This window comes from Cervus elaphus, chromosome 22 (assembly GCF_910594005.1).
Source record: "Cervus elaphus chromosome 22, mCerEla1.1, whole genome shotgun sequence".
Lineage (NCBI taxonomy): Eukaryota > Metazoa > Chordata > Mammalia > Artiodactyla > Cervidae > Cervus > Cervus elaphus.
The window spans coordinates 54,406,905-54,422,314 of record NC_057836.1 but is presented as its reverse complement, the minus strand read 5'-3'; the positions used below and the strand labels follow the sequence as shown (position 1 = coordinate 54,422,314).

At 42.2% G+C, this 15,410-nt stretch overlaps 1 protein-coding gene across 1 annotated transcript in view; it reads left to right on the top strand.

The window, feature by feature from the left end:
- The window catches only part of ANO4 (anoctamin 4), a 417,984-nt gene that overhangs the window by 42,918 nt on the left and 359,656 nt on the right, over nucleotides 1-15,410 (top strand). The gene's annotated exons all lie outside the window — the stretch shown is intronic.

Genomic DNA, 15,410 nt, shown 5'->3' with positions numbered 1-15,410 from the left:
CTGAAGTCCAGGTTCTCAGATGCCAGCCAAGGGCCAACAAGCATTTCTAAAGAAACAGTCTCAGGCCTGCAACATTAATTCTTTTCTGCAAAATCCAAGTCGTCTTCTCCAGGTTTGAAATTTTCAACTGCTGGCAGTTTCTCCCTCCTGTCTCTAACGTGGACCCTCTTTCTTAGCATCCCGGGCTTGCTTTCCAGGGCTCACAGTGGAAGAAGAAAGATTCTTCCCTATTCCTCCTTGTTGTGCCTTCACTGAGCACATAGAGGCATCATTGTTAATCATTAGGGGGAAAAGGGTATAACGAAAGCAGTAGAAACCTTATACAGCCCCCTTAATCGTGAGCAGTTCCCATTTCTTACTTCCCAGAAGTCGTTTTATAAGGTGCCGGAGGCTGTGCAGGTGATTCTAGGTGCTGGAATGTTCAGGGCCCCGTATGTAACCCACCAGATTTCAGGATCGGTTGGTAGGTAGGTGCTGTGTAGAGGTTAAACTTCATGGTTGATGCAGTTTCCATGAGGGCAGAGTGTTCTTAACTCTTTACTGCTGAGTCTCTCGTTTTCTGACCAGAGTGATTTGCAGAATGTGGCCTAAGTTGGATATTGCTCCCCTTTGTACTTTCTACCCAGGCCTTGGGACAGCCTGACTCAGGCAAAATCCAGGCTACCCTTGCCTCATGCTGGCCCAGGTGCTGAGGGAAAAGAGGAGGCCAGGATCTCTAGTGCTGTTGACCTTCGGCCAGTTTACCTTTTCCCCACTCAAAATCGTGGCTCCTTTGGAAAGGAACAATATATCAGAAATGTCAGTTATTTTAGAAAGTCCTCTACATGGAAACCTAGAGACATGAAGATTGGGAGGATGTGTTCATCTTCTGTACCAGGTGAGAATGTGGCTGGGAAAATTCAGCTCTCTGCAGAGTTCCCAGGTACTTCTAGAACTTGCTCCTTATCTCTCTCTGGTTGAGATCTTTGGTGTGTTAACGTCCTGAACACCCACTCTGTGCCCCGGCTGTTGCCGTTTCCATGAGGGCAGAGTTCCTACTCTTTACTGCTGAGCCTCAGAAGGAAAGCCTGCTGCTGCTGCTAAGTCGCTCCATCGTGTCTGACTCTTCCCGACCCCAGGGACTGCAGCCCACCAGGCTCCTCCGTCCATGGGATTTTCTAGGCAAGAGTCCTGGAGTGGGTGCCATTGCCTCCCCCGGCATGAAAGCCTAGAACATGGTAAATGTCCAATGAATCCATTGTCAAATGAATCTGTTGTTCCGTTTAATCTCCAGAAACAGCCTTTTGTAGAGTAGAAATCTATTATATTTCTCATCTTTAAGACAAACACAGTGTTAGTGAGATGAAATAACTTGTTAAGACATATACCATAGTATAGCCATGCCCAATCTTTTTGCCATCAGAGACCAATTTTATGGAAGACAACTCTTCCACAGACTAGGGTTGAGGGGATGAGTTTAAGATGATTCAATGCATTATATTTATTGTGCACTTTATTTCTAATCTAATGCTGCTGCTGCTGATCTGGTAAAAGGTACCAGCCCTTGAGTGGGAGGTTGGAGACCCCTGCCATAGTAAGTGGATGAGCAGGGATTGGACCCAGCTTCATCTGGGTACAGAGAGGAAGTTCTGAACCATGGATGTCGTAGGTCCTCAATGTATTTGTTGCATTGAACCACTTTGTTTGGTTTGTTACAGCTTTGAGTTGTAAATGCCATACGTGGATGTATTGATGTTTTTACTAGTGTTTTTCTGTAACTTAAAGTGCTACAATTTCCCCAGATTTTCAGATTTCCCCGTAGTTTGATCCCTGAGTCAGAAAGATCTGCTGGAGAAGGGCATGGCGGCCTACTCTGATATTCTTGCCTGGAGAATCCCATGGACAGAGGAGCCTGGCAGATGATGGTCCATGGGGTCACAAAGAGCTGGACATGACTGAGAGACTTCCACTTTCATAGTGAGTTCACATCATACTTGGACATTTCAGGGAGATGGGGAGTAGCATTAAATTTGGTAGAATAATTCTGTTTTTATAAAATTTCTAAGAGACTTTGCTTCCCTTAAATCTGTGTAATTAACAGCTATTAAAATTGTCATGTCATGAATCTCTATGCCTGTGATAGCATCTTATGTGTGAAAAGCCATCTGTTTAGGTAGCTATTTACGAAGTGACAAATAGCTTCTCTGTTGAAATCAGGAAACAACTAAAATTCAAAGACAAGAAATCTATCCACACAGTCATTTTTAAACCTGTTACAAAACATCCCTGCTTTCTCACAGAAAGACTTTTGAAATCAATTTTCTTGGATGGCATTCACTTAATTACAAAATTAGGCAGCCTTATCAATCTCACTTTTCTCATCAAGAATGCAAAGATATCTTGAGAGGTAAGCATTTGTGATTTTAATACAAAGGAAAGAAGCAAGTGATCTAGCTGGCTCCTGCAATTGATCTGACCTCTTTATAAATAATGCAGAGAAATTAATAGGATATTCATGAAGATAATAAACATGTAACTGTTACTTTGGTGTTTTAATCTAACAACTAGACTGTATAGTGTGGGCAGCCCACACCAGCCCCCTGGTGAAAAAGGATACCCAGGGCTTCTATTGTTACCTCATCCCTTACCAGCTGTTGGCCATGGGCAATTCCCTTAGCATCTTGGAACCTAGGTTCCCGATTTGTGATGTGAGGTTGTTAGAAATTTGCATAGAGAGTTGTGGAGGTGCTTAAATGAATATGGGAAACCTTGATATGAACTGTAAAGGGGTGTATTAATACAAATATAGAGAATCTTTATTGTAGACTGGAAGGTCATCTGATAGATTACTCCTGAAATTTTTGTTTTTTTGGACACAAGTACAGACACATCCTAGAATGATACTTTGACTCCTATGTCTAATATGACCTCTTAGCATCCTTCTGTCAACCGCAAATTGGCACTTGCCACAGGTGTGTCCCATCTACCTCTGAAAGGGTTGAATCATGTGCAGCCACAGCTGGTAACGTCCAGCACCCCAATGAAGGACTGCAGGATGGAGAGCAGAAACGAGGCACTCTGTGCTGTGGGAAAACTGGCGGGACAGATTTCAGATAGTCAGATGTTCTCAAGAGCTGATTTTATGAGTCTAACTCTTATATCTCCTCATCTCTAGAAAAACACTAAAACCCTTCATGGTGACAACTGTTTCTTGTGACTAGCAGAAGCTTCACGAGACCAGCAGATACTTTCTAAAAGAGTATGTGCCTGATTGCCAATTCAATATGCTGTCCTTTCCCCGTACGCCTTTGGAGCAGTTTCTCAGAGCTGAGGTGCTGTCTGCCAGGCTGCAGTCCTCATGTTGCCCCAAGTAAAATTTGCAACTGTCACGTGCATTCTTTTTAGTTGACACCACCCTATAGTGATAGGCGCCATTAAGTTGCTTGAACTTAAATATGTTGCCAGGGGAAATAAAATGCACAAGCATTTTGAGAATTCTCACAAGTTGAGAATTATGTTTTATTCAGCCAAATTTCTGAGGATTTAAGCCCAGAAGGCAGCCTCTCAGATGGCTCTGAGGGACTGCTGGTAAGAGAGGAGCCAGGATACGTGAGCCAGGATGTATGAGTTTTGCAACAAAAACCAGGTAGTCAGAGCATCAAAAGATTACTGTAAATTAAAGAAAACCAGACATCTCAAGTTAATGAATTTAGCTCTTTTCTATGTATGGGAAGATGCAAGAGCCTGACTCATTGAAATCATTCCTTTGATATCCACTGTATCTATCTCTAGCCAGTATCCTGTCTTTTTCCCATCCTGGATCCCCTCAAGGTACACAGTTGGGGTGGCTGCAGTGGCTGGTGGCTTGATGGCTGTCACATTCTTTGTCTAATAATATGGCAGGTGATATTCTTCATCCACAAATACTTAACACCAAAGCCATCTCTTGGGGAGGCTTAGACAGAAGTGTCATATTGTTATAACTTAAAATTGTTAGTTGTAGTCTATTGGTTTAACTCATTCCAGGAGTTAATGAACTTAGTTAAGCATTATTTGCATTTCCACAAAGTTTTTTTCTCAACCAAATTGTCTAAACTTTCAGGAGACAACATTTACAGACTTTCAATAATTCAGCTTAAGGATTGTTATATAGATAGTAATAAATACATGTAACTTTTAGAATTTATAAAATGTTTACCACTCTGAATGAATATAGTGATGGTTATGTGGTACACTGTTACCCCATTTTGCTTTAGGTGCCAAGAAACTCAGAGCTCAACTTCATAGTAACTATTTTAGTCAGTGTCAGTGTTAAGAGGGCTCTCCTTAAGTTTAATTAGGTCCCATTTGTTTATTTTTGCTTTTCCCCCTTTACTTCAGGAGACAAATCCAAAAAACAGCATTGCTGCAATTTATGTCAATATTTTGCCTATGTTTTCCTCTTGGAGTATTACAGTATCCAATCTTCCATGTCCATCTTTAATTCATTTTGAGTTTACTTTTGTAGGTGGTGTGAGCAGAATGTTCTAATATCATTCTTTTGCATGTAGCTGTCCAGTTTCCCAGCACCATTTACTGAAGAGACTGTCTCCATGTATATTCTTACCTCCATTGTTGTAGGTTAATTGACCAGAAGTTATTGTGGGTGTGTGTGTGTCTGTATGTATATAATGGAATACTACTCAGTCATAAGAATGAATGAAATTTTGCCATTTGCAGTGACATGGGTAGATTTGGAAGGCATTATGCCAAGTGAAGTAAGTCAAAGAAAGACAAATACTGTGTGATATCACTTGTATTTTTTAGATTCTACATATAACAGACTAGTGAATATAACAGAAAAGCAGCAGACTCAGATACAGAAAAACAAGCTAGTGGTTACCACTGGGGGTAATATAGGGGTGAGGGGAGTGGGAGGTATAAACAATTGGTTGTAATATACGCTACAAGGATGTATTATACCACACAGGGAATATAGTCAATGTCTGTAATAACGGAATAGAGTGTAGCCTTCAAAAACTGTATTAAAAAACAAGTAATAATAGTACCCCCATGGGTCATTTTAAGAATTATGTGAAATATAATGAACCATGCAGATTGCTTTTAAAAAGTTCTCCTTAGACGATTAGCATCTGAATCACCTTGAATGCAGTTCAGATGGACTCAGCCTCACTGTAGATCTAGTGATGGAGATTTCTTGGATCCTGGTCTTAGAAACTGGCATTTTAGGTAGAATACTGGTTATTCTTAGGCACACTAAACTTTGAAAATTACTGGCTTTAGAATTTCAGATTCTTCTTCCTTCCATGACAGGAGTTTTGACTTTATGTTTCTATCTTAAGAGCCATATTAGATCTGTAAGTGCCCATAACCTTCTTGGAATTAGGCAGGACAGGCTAAACATAAATGTTCATTTGGAAATGATTATAAAAACCAAGATAGTCAGAGTAAAGAAACTTTCTGCCAGTTGCAGTGGAAGAGCTTCAGATCAGCTCTTGCACTGAAGGAGGTAAGAAGAAGGACTTGCAGCCGGGACCTGCGGGCTCATGTTTGACCACTTCTCTGCGGCTGGAGTGATGGTGTAGACATCTCAAAACCCACTAGTGAGAATGAAAGTTGTTCAGTAGTGTCCGGCACTTTGCGACCCCATGGACTATACAGTCCGTGGTATTTTCTAGGCCAGAATACTGGAGTGGGTAGCCTTTCCCTTCTCCAGGGGATCTTCCCAACCCAGGGATCGAACTCAGGTCTCCTGCACTGCAGGCAGATTCTTTACCAGCTGAGCCACAAGGGAAGCCCAAGAATACTGCAGTGGGTGGCCTATCCTTTCTCCTGGGGATCTTCCTGACCCAAGAATCGAACTGGGGTCTCCTGCATTGCAGGTGGATTCTTTACCAACTGAGCTATCAGGGAAGCCCCCAAACGCACTAGAGATGCACAATGTCATAGTTTAGAGTGGGAGAGGCCGTCCCTCGATGTGTGGGTAGGCAGCCATGCATTTGTTTCACATCCCAGGCAGAGCTCAGAGCCCAGCTCTTAGGACACAGCGGGAGAGAGAGAGATCAGTGCTCTTGATGGGCATCCGGAATCTAAACTGAACCTCTTGGTTTAGGTTGCTGAGAATTCTTATATCATTGGATATGCCTATCTTTAAAATACACGTTTTAGAGCCCAATCTACATGATTTTAAATTTTACCCTCTAATTCTCCCCATACCACTGACAATTGCAAAGGAATGAGTTTAGAAGTAGCAGATTTTGGCTGAGAACCAAAATGCTCTTGTTTTTCTTTTTGAAGGCTTATATTGCTCTTGCCCCCTTTTCTGGCACGTGGCACTCTGTCACCCTTAAATCTCTGCATTGCTTTCAACACCTAACGCAGATGACGTTTGAGTCACAGGGAGACCGTCTGGCATAAAGGAATGAGTTTTGAGTCAGGAGGACCTCGACCCAGGGATGCCAAATCCTTCCAAGATCTGTGAACAAGCAGACACTGCTAACTGATTGTGTAATAAATTCCTTTTTCCCTTGGAGCCTGATGCAGCTGTTGAATCCCATGGCAGTGCTTCAGTTAGCTGCCACCAGATAGTTGATACAAAAGAGGAATCCTATTTACCGTGGTGAGCTGCCTTTCCAGTTTACATCAGATATAACCTCTCCTCCTCCTTTAATTCTTTCTTTTAAAATAGGTTTTTATTAATTATGGAATAGATATAAAATATTCATAAAGTGTCCATAAGATATAAAGGATCACATGACCTCAAGTACCTGTTTATACACTATCCAGCTTAAACAACAGAACATGATCGTCACCTCTGAATGCTCCTGTAGCCTCTCCCTGGTCCTCTGGATATTAAAAAAGGATCTAATATGGTTGCCCCATATTAGAGGCAACCACTCTTCTAACTTTGGGATTTTTCATCATCTTGTTTTATTTTATAGTTTTGCTCTGCATTTGTATCCTTAAACCATATAGTTTATATTTTTGAATTTGATGTAAGCAGCATCATAGAGTATATTAAGACTTTTTCACTTCAGGATAAATTGGATGATGTTCATCTATGTTGTAGACAAGTGTAATTTGTTTTTGCGATGACTCGCGTACCAATGCAGGAGACTTAAGAGACCTGGGCTTGATCTCTGGAGAAGGAGATGGCAACCCATTCCAGTATTTTTGCCTGGACAATCCTATGGACAGAAGAGTCTGGCAGGATACAGTCCATGGGGTCGCAAAGGGTTGGACATGACTGAAGTGACTAAGCATGCATGCATGTAGTATTTCATTGTATTAATAAACCCAACACATTAGTGCATTCCAGCATTTATGGACACTTTCGTAATTCCAGTTTGGGTCTGCAGAAAACAGCTTTGCTATGAATTATCTTGCCTGTGTTCGGATACAAGAGTTTCTTTAGGGTTATACCTAGAGAAGTGGAATCTCTGGGCTCTAAGGTATGAACCTGCTCAGCTGTATTAAATAAAGGCCACATGTTTTCCACGTTGGTTGTGTCAGTTTACACTTTCATGATGAGTACATAATAATTTCCGTGATACTCGTGATGATGATGACTGATAGCTAATTCACGTTGTATCGGCTGTGTGTCTGGCAGTAGACTTGACGGGTATGAACTCCATCCCCACCGCAGTCCTGAGCATTCTACCTGTTCCTCCATCCCTGCAAGCATCTAAAGTTAGCTAACTTTTCTGGTTGCCAGACTGGTAGATGTGACATGGTACCCTATGATGGTTTTACTATGTGTTTCTATTACCAATGAGGTTGAACATCTCTTCATATGTCTGAAGTGCCTGTTCAAGTCCTTACCCCCTATTTGAATTGAGTTATCTTTATGGCATAAGAAATTTCTGATTTTTTTTTCTAATTTTTGTTATAATTTGGGTCCTGTCTTATTTCTTTCATTAGATTGTAAGCTCCTTAAGGAACTGACAGTGACTTGTGTGTTTATTCTTACAGAGCTAAGCATTATTTTAATTTTTTATTAGAACAGTTTGTGGTGTACTGGAAAGTGGTTGAGTTACACATACTTATGTTTTTTTCCCCATATTAATTGAACCTGGTCATGGCACAAGACTATCTAGTTTACCTATTTATTTTTGAAAATTTGTACCCTTTCACCAACCTTCCCCCATGTCCCCCAGCAAGCATTCTGCTGTTAGAAAAGTGATGCCATGTGGTATTTGTCTTTCTCTGTCTGGCTTATTTCACTTAAGTAATGCTCTCAGGGTCCATCCATGTTGCAAATGGCAGGATTTTCTTCTTTCTCTTAGATGCATAACACTCCATTGTGTATATATGTATATGTCACATTTTTATCCATTCATGGACATTTGGGATGTTTCCATATCTTGATGTGATATTGCAATTTACAGTAATACATATTTGGTCCTCATCCCCATTTCTGGTGCAAACTCCTAAAATTTCTGGTTGTTTCCCGAGTGATAAGAGTGATCAGGGCGTCTTGCAGAAATCACACAAGCCTGTGGGTTGGTTGCCAGTGGAGCCAGCCGCATGATTAGAGGGATAGAGCTTTCACCCTCCCCTCTCCCCTGCCACCTCCAAGAGGGAGAGAGGAGCTGAAGGGTGACTCGATTACCAGTGGCCAGTGACTTCACCAGTTGTGGAATCTCCACAAAACCCCTCGAGGACAGGGTTCGGAGAGCGTCCAGGTTGGTGAACAGGTGGCAGTGCTAGGAGAGTGGGGCAACTGGAGAGCCCATGGGGGTCCCTGCCCCTTCCTCACACCTCGCCCTGTGCCCCTAGCTGCTCCGGAGTCCTGTTCTTGTCAGCCAGCCATCTAGTGAGGTGCTGGGGCTCTGTGAGCTGCCCTAGTGAATTAAAGTCAAGGAGAGGGGTCATGAGAAGCTCCAGTCAGTCGGCGGTTGGTCAGAAGCACAGCTGACCACTTGGGCTTGCAGTTGGCCTCTGAAGTGGAAGGCAGCCTTGAGGGGCTGAGCCCTTTAGCCCTGGGAGTCTGATTTTATCCCCCAGTGCGTGCATGCTAAGTCACTTCAGTCATGTCCTATTCTTTGCAATCCTGTGGACTGTAGCCCGCCAGGCTCCTCTGTCCATGGAATCTCCCAGCAAGAATACTGGACTGGGTGGCCATGCCCTCCTCCAGGGGGATCTTCCCCACCCAGGGATGGAACCTGCACCCCCAGCGTTGGCAGGTGGGACCTTTACCATTGGTGCCACCTGGGAAGTCCTTATCCCCTGGTAGATAGAATCAGAGTTGAATTGAGTTGAATTTTCAGGCACCCTGCTTGCATGTGAGAATTAAAATTTTTTTAATTAAAAATATTTTATACTGGAGCATAGTTGATTAACAGTGTTGTGTTGGTTTCAGATTCATTGGTGTGGGGAAGCCTCCGCACATGAACATGGTAATTGGGTCCAGAAACCTTTTCACTTGACTCCTGTGAAAAATGCTGCAGGGGACGTGAGCGTGTACATGTCTCTTTGGTGTCTTATTTTCATTTCCTTTGGATGTAGACCCAGATCGCTGGATCATATGGTAGTTCTATTTTTAATTCTCTAGAGAATCTTTGTAAGGTTTTCCATAGTGGCTGTACCAACTAAGGAAACTGTTACAATCCCACTAATAGTATACAAGGTTTCCCTTTCTCCACATCCTGGCCAATGCTTACTACCTTTGTCTTTTTGATGATAGTTATTCTAACAGGTATGAGGAGATACCTCATTGGGGTTTTGATTTGCATTTCCCTGATTAGTGATGCTGATACCTTTTCAAGTATCTGTTAGCCATTTGTATTCATTAGGATAAATGTCTGTTTGGTTCCTTTTGCATATTTTTAAGTTGGGATTTTATTTTTTTACTATTGAGTTGTATAAGTTGTATATATATTTTTGGGTGTTAACCTCTTGTCAAATACATGATTTGCAAATCTCTTCTCACATTCAATCAGTGGCCTTTTCATTTCGTTGTTGGTTTGCTTTGCTGCGCACAAGCGTCTTAGTTTGGTATAGTCCTACTTGTTTCTGCTTTCATTGCCTTTGTTTCCAGTGTCCACAGGAATATTTATTGAGTGACATAGAGGGCCAGTTTTGCTTTATAAAATGATAATCTTGCCCTTTAATCCATCCCGGGACACATTCCCTCAGAGGTTAATTGAACACCCACCAGGAATACTGCAAAAGGTGTCCCCCCATCGGGAGAAGGTTGAACTATATTGCTTCTTCCAACTGTAAAATTTCTCAATCTCTGAATCTTTGACTTATCCAGGAAATTTCCTGACTGTGTGCCGTGACCAACCAGCTTCCCAGGATCCCTCAGTCACTTAAAAACCCTTTCTCATGAAATGTAACAGATATGCAGACAAGCACATAAAACATAAAAGTCCATTATAAATTATATAGCACCCAAGTCACTGTTCTGAAATATCCTCTATTATAATGCCACATAGATCAGCCACCCTGAGAAACTCAGCCCCTCAGTGTGATCTTGGGAGGCTTGGCAGCCTGGCCTGTGGATCGCATACAGCCCACTGCCTGGTTCTGTCTAGTCTTAAAGGAACAGGCATGCTCCTCTGTTTCCATGGTGACTGTGGCTGCCTTCATCCTACCGCAGCAGAGTTGAGTGGTCGCAACAGAAACTACACAACCTGCAAAGCTGAAAATAGTTACTCTCTGGTCCTTCGTAGAGAAAATTTGCCAAACTTGTTCTAGAGTCTGTCTTGGAAAATTGTTATCTGCCTCTATGTCCTGCATGGTTTAATCCTCTCCACAGAACTAGACTAGTGAATCTTTGTTTGAGAAGTTAAGTTATAATTACTTAACTTCTTAGTTAAGAAAGCAACCTAGATGTCTATCGGCAGACGAATGGATAAGGAAGTTGCAGTACATGTGCTCAATAGAATATTGGACTTCCCTGGCGGCTCAGACAGTAAAGCGTCTGCCTACAATGCGGGAGACCCGGGTTTGATCCCTGGGTCAGGAAGATCCCCTGGAGAAGGAAATGGCAACCCACTCCAGTACTCTTGCCTGGAAAATCCCAAGGTCAGAGGAGCCTGATAGGCTACAGTCCATGGGGTTGCAAAGAGTCGGACACAACTGAGAAACTTCACTTTCAATAAAAAGGAATGCATTTGAGTCGGTGCTAATGAGGTGGATGAAACTGGAGCCTGTTATACAGAGTGAACTAAGTCAGAAAGAGAAACACAAATACTGTATATTAACACATATATATTTAGAAAGATGATAACAGTGATCCAATATGCAAGGCAGCAAAAGAGACACAGATGTAAAGAACAGACTTTTGAACTCTGTGGGAGAAGGCGAGGGTGGGATGATTTGAGAGAATAGCATTGAAACATATATATTAGCATATGTGAAATAAATGGCTAGTGCAAGTTTGATGCATGAAGCAGGTCACACAAAGCTGGTGCTCTGGGACAGCCCAGAGGGACGGGGTGCGGAGGGAGGTGGGAGGGGGGTTCAGCATGGGGGGACATATGTACAGCAGTGGCTGATTCATGTTGATGTATGACAAAACCCCCACAATATTGTAAAGTAATTATCCTCCAATTAAAATAATATAAAAAAGATACAAAAAAATTAAACTCTCAGATCCATTTTTAGTGAAATCTTGAGAATAGCCAGAAACTAAAACCTAAAGCAAATTATCTGTAAGTCTTGACCTCCTTAAGGATGTGCTGAATTGCATCAACAAAATTTTATAACGAAGACGCTGGAGCAACCTAATAATTTTTTGGGTCACAGGGTATGACTAATTGAATAGGAAAGGAGACTAACTTCTTGATTATGTCCCTAGAGAAGGTAACACGTGAGTTTTTTGATTAACTTATTCCTTAGTGAGTAGAGGTTAAACATCCAAACATATGAAAAAATTTAGTAGGAAATGGAGCCCATGTCCTTCAGTAATTGACATTGAGAAAGTGCATATACACGCTGCACCCCCGTCCCCCACTACACACACTCACCCCATGCTGAGTCAAAGACCAACTGAGATGAGACGGTCGTCATCCCTGTGTTTTCTGCTTGAACATGGAATATGTCTTGGCTTTAATTCTCTACAACTGTCAACTTCCCTCTAGCAAAACCAATTTAGTCTTCTTTGGACAGTCTCATAAATGAAAATAAAAAGTAGGGAATAACTTAACTGCCTACAGGGGAAATGCAGTTGAAGACACATGATTGTATAGAGTTCATTTTGAAAATCCAGTGTAATTTCTCCTCAAGCTGTGTTTCAGTCTAAGGGTCTCCAGGAGCGGGGCAGGAATTACGTTTTTATTGTGCTTCTCAGAGAGAAAGTGAGTTCTAATCTGAGAAAGAGATACCCAATTCAAAACCTTCTTCCTCCTTCCCTCTCTAATTTAAAAAATGATACATAAAACACCTTGCTTTTCAAATTTGCATGTAGAGAATATTTTGTTTAGGGCTATCTGAGAGAAAAACTGAACACGTGAAAATAGCAGTCTTTCACACACAGAGAGTATTTTTCCTTCCCCAAAGGCGTGATTGCTCCAAGTGCAGCTCTTTGGGGATGTACTCCATAAAAATGAGGTGTAGCATGTGTAGGCGAGTCTGAAATTGGAAGGAAACAGGAGACCCAAGCTGAAACCCGCTCGTCTAACACGGAACTGGTCCATGTGCATGTGAATGCCTGTGTCTTTTATTATTAGTTTCTGTATATCCTTTATCAAAGTAGAGTGTAAGTGATCCTTGGCACTGAGATAGTGGTTGGGAGTGTGGTGATTGTCAGCTGACCTGGGCTGCATCCCTAGAGCCAGCAATTCATAATTACCTGACTGGGGGAATTGTTCTCTCAGAATCTCAGATACCTGACCTGAAAGATGAAAATAACACTGATCCCCAGCATAGTGTTGATTTGAGTATTAAACAAAATGATACATGAAGAGGTGTCCACACAGTTCCTGGAAAATAGTAAAGGAGTGAAAAACAAGAATGTGCTTGTTAGTGGCTGGTTAAGGGACAAGGTTACTAAGAACTAGTACAGGCCTTTTTCTGAGTGCCATTCTGACATTTGGGCTTTTTGCTTGTTAGGAGAAAGTTTAGTGGCTTTCTCCTAGCTGTGCTTTTTTTTAAACATCTATGATTTTTAAAACCTTCTAATCTGTACTGTAACCACAGACTTTGCTTACCAACCGATGAATATAGGCAGCATTGAGAAAATGAGCCAGAAGGTTAAATGACAATAATAGTTAAACTTTACTGAGTGTTTACTATATTCCAGATTCTATTCATTCATGAATTTGTTCCTTTAATCTTCATAAGACCTTATGAGATAACAGGATTGTTCCCGTTGTACAGGAGGGGTAAGTGGAGGCACAGAGAGTTAAGTAAGCTGTTTAGGCAGGAATGGGTGGACCCAGGACCCCGGAGGTGGTCCTGGGCGTGTCCTTGAGTCATGGGTGCTCAGATTTCCTGGCTCACTCCTGGCAGTGAGTGGAGCGATGTCCGGCACTGAAGTGCTAAGAACCACTCCTGAGAGCCCTGTGCAGAGACCCGGATCCACACCAGAGCTCCTGGAAGTGAGCGGTGTGGTGGAAAACCACCCCGGGGACTCCTGGCACCGGAAATGAACCAGGGCCCTGCCTGTCCGGGAAGATGGGGTCTTGTCACTTTAGTTTACTTTTCTTTCTAGACTTTTCACTGCAAGGGTTGAGGGGAACAGGCTCTAGGATAATTTGTGGAATGTGTTGATACCTTTTTATGGACTGTGTTTGGGCAAGAAGAACTTTGAATGTGAAAGGGCCTTTTGAATTTGACGTAAAAATACCAGTAGCCTTTAACAGCTGGTTCTAAGTATTAAGATTTTTTTAAAAACCCCCTTCATGTTCAGGGCCCAGGGACTGTTCACTGAACTTTTTGCCTTTATTTCTTTTACAAATACTAGGGCTTCCCAGCTGGCACTAGTGGTAAAGAACCCACCTGCTATTGCAGGAGACTTAAGAGACATAGGTTCAATCCCTGGGTTGGGAAGAGGGCATGGCTACCCACTCCAGTATTCTCGCCTGGGAAATCCCATGGACAGAGGAGCCTCGTAGGCTACCGTCCATGGGATCACAAAGAGAAGGATGTGACTGAAGCTACTTAGCGTGTACACACACAATCAAAAAAGGAAAAGCAAATGTCTTTTCAAGTAATTCCTGGCCTTTCTTTTCCTTTGGAAGTGGCATTTCTTTTTTTAGACTACATTTAAGGACTGGCTGGGGATGAAAGGAAGATGAGCAAGAATGATAACGTATGAGAGAAATACATCAGGTAGTGGTATTTAAGCTAATCTTCTGGGGACACTGCTTCTTACATGACTTAGGTGGAACACACAGATGTTCAGTCCAGTTTCAGAGCTATAAGGCACCTGGAAGACCATTGAGTCACCATTTTTGTAGGTAAAATAACAACTTAGTGACAAAGCTAGGACTAGAAACTAAGTCTCCTGACTTTCATGTCCCTATTTGTATTTTGAGGTGACTGCTGGGAGGAACAAAAAGCCACAGGAAAGAGGCAGCTTCCAGAATCCTCCTAGGCTGGCAGATGTGCCCTCACCTTCAGTTTCCCTAACGTTTGGGTTTTTCTAAAAAGGGATTCTGTAATTTAGACTTTTTCTAAAAGTTTATGTGCGAAAAGGAAGAGGCTGCCTCCATTGCTTATAAAATTTGGCAATAAACAGTGCCATTATTTTGTTAGGTTTTTGCTTGGAATTCAGATTTATAGATTTAAACCTTATCTCTCCATTCCCTCCTACAAAACATGTTAGCATCTATAAAGATAACACTAATACCCGCCATTCGGCAGTTGCAATTCACTGTCTTGATATTCGCTAATGATCAGGAATGTTCTTGCATTGTTATCACATTGTGAGGTGCCCTCACCGGCTTTAGAAGACAATGCTTAAAATGTCTGTGAGTGTCCTTTTCCTCTCCTTTTGCAAGGAGTTTTTACAGATTTGAATCATGAGGGTGAATGGGCGCTTGAGCTTTCTCTAAGTCCTGGAGTAAGTACTTACAGGCAATGTGAATCAGTAAGACGAGTGTAATTTAATCCATTTAATTAAAAATGATTATAGCAGCTTGGCTCTAGAATACTTAGCGTCCTCTTCTGCCACGAGGAGGAATCACAACACAAGAATCTCATTCATTTGAAGTCCTAAAAAGGCAACTTCCATAAGCTTCCTTTCCCACCCTGTTTTGGGGCTGCCTGTTCTGTCGGAGACTTCAGGGTGTGTTGGAAAGAATACCGGACAGAAAGTCAGAAGATCCAGGTTCACGGGCTGACACCACCCTCCACCCTGTTAGGTTTGGGGCTGGTAACTTTACAGCCTGGAAAATTCTCCCATTTGTAGACTTGGACTGTTGGCTCAGACTGTGGTTGTCAACCCTGGCTGTGCATTCTGAGCAGTTGGAGAGCTTTTG